Genomic DNA, 720 nt, shown 5'->3' with positions numbered 1-720 from the left:
GGAAGGAAGGAAGGAAGGAAGGAAGGAAGGAAGAAAAGATTTAAAACTCTTGGATTAAAGCTGGAGTTCCTTCTTCTCCCAGGACTCATTCTCCAGTGGCAGATTCGGGACAAAGTATGCTAGGTCTTAAATGAACTTTGGGACTAGGAGTCCTGTCTGCTCTCAGTCTCATGGCTGTGTGTCAAGCCACACCCCCAATGCTAACCTCGGACTTGGTAAGCTGCCCCTCACCATGGACTCAGTTGGGCTGGGGGCGGATTCGGATCATGGTCCAGTTAGAAATACACAAACACATGAGAGCAGATGGCTTATTTGAGTCTCCTGTCCTGGTAGAAGGTACAGGATAAGAAATGCTTTATTTTTATGGAATCTCAAGAAGTCCAGTCCCCTCATTGTATAGATGCACAGCTTCCTCATTCGGGGTACAAAAGGAATGAAACCCCCGCATCCTCAGGGCTTAAGCCTGATTCGAACGGCTTGTTCACATGCTCCTCACCCCGCCATCCCACCGAGTTCTGATCTGCAAATTCATCAAGTTCCCAGATGACGCAGGGCTGCTGTGTACTGGGCCACACCCTGAGGACTGCCTGGTAATGCAGGCGCTGCATGCAATGAATTAGCTCCTCTCCTATGCGTGCGGCACTGTGCTGGTGAATAATCCTTGGGAGAACTGAGAAAACAGCCAGGCAAACCATTTGCTGCCTTCCGTGGTGCAGGCGA

This window comes from Pteropus medius, unplaced genomic scaffold (assembly GCF_902729225.1).
Source record: "Pteropus medius unplaced genomic scaffold, Ma_sr-lr_union100, whole genome shotgun sequence".
Classification (NCBI taxonomy): Eukaryota; Metazoa; Chordata; class Mammalia; order Chiroptera; family Pteropodidae; genus Pteropus; species Pteropus medius.
The sequence above is the reverse complement of the archived record's forward strand: the minus strand, read 5'-3'. Positions refer to the sequence as shown.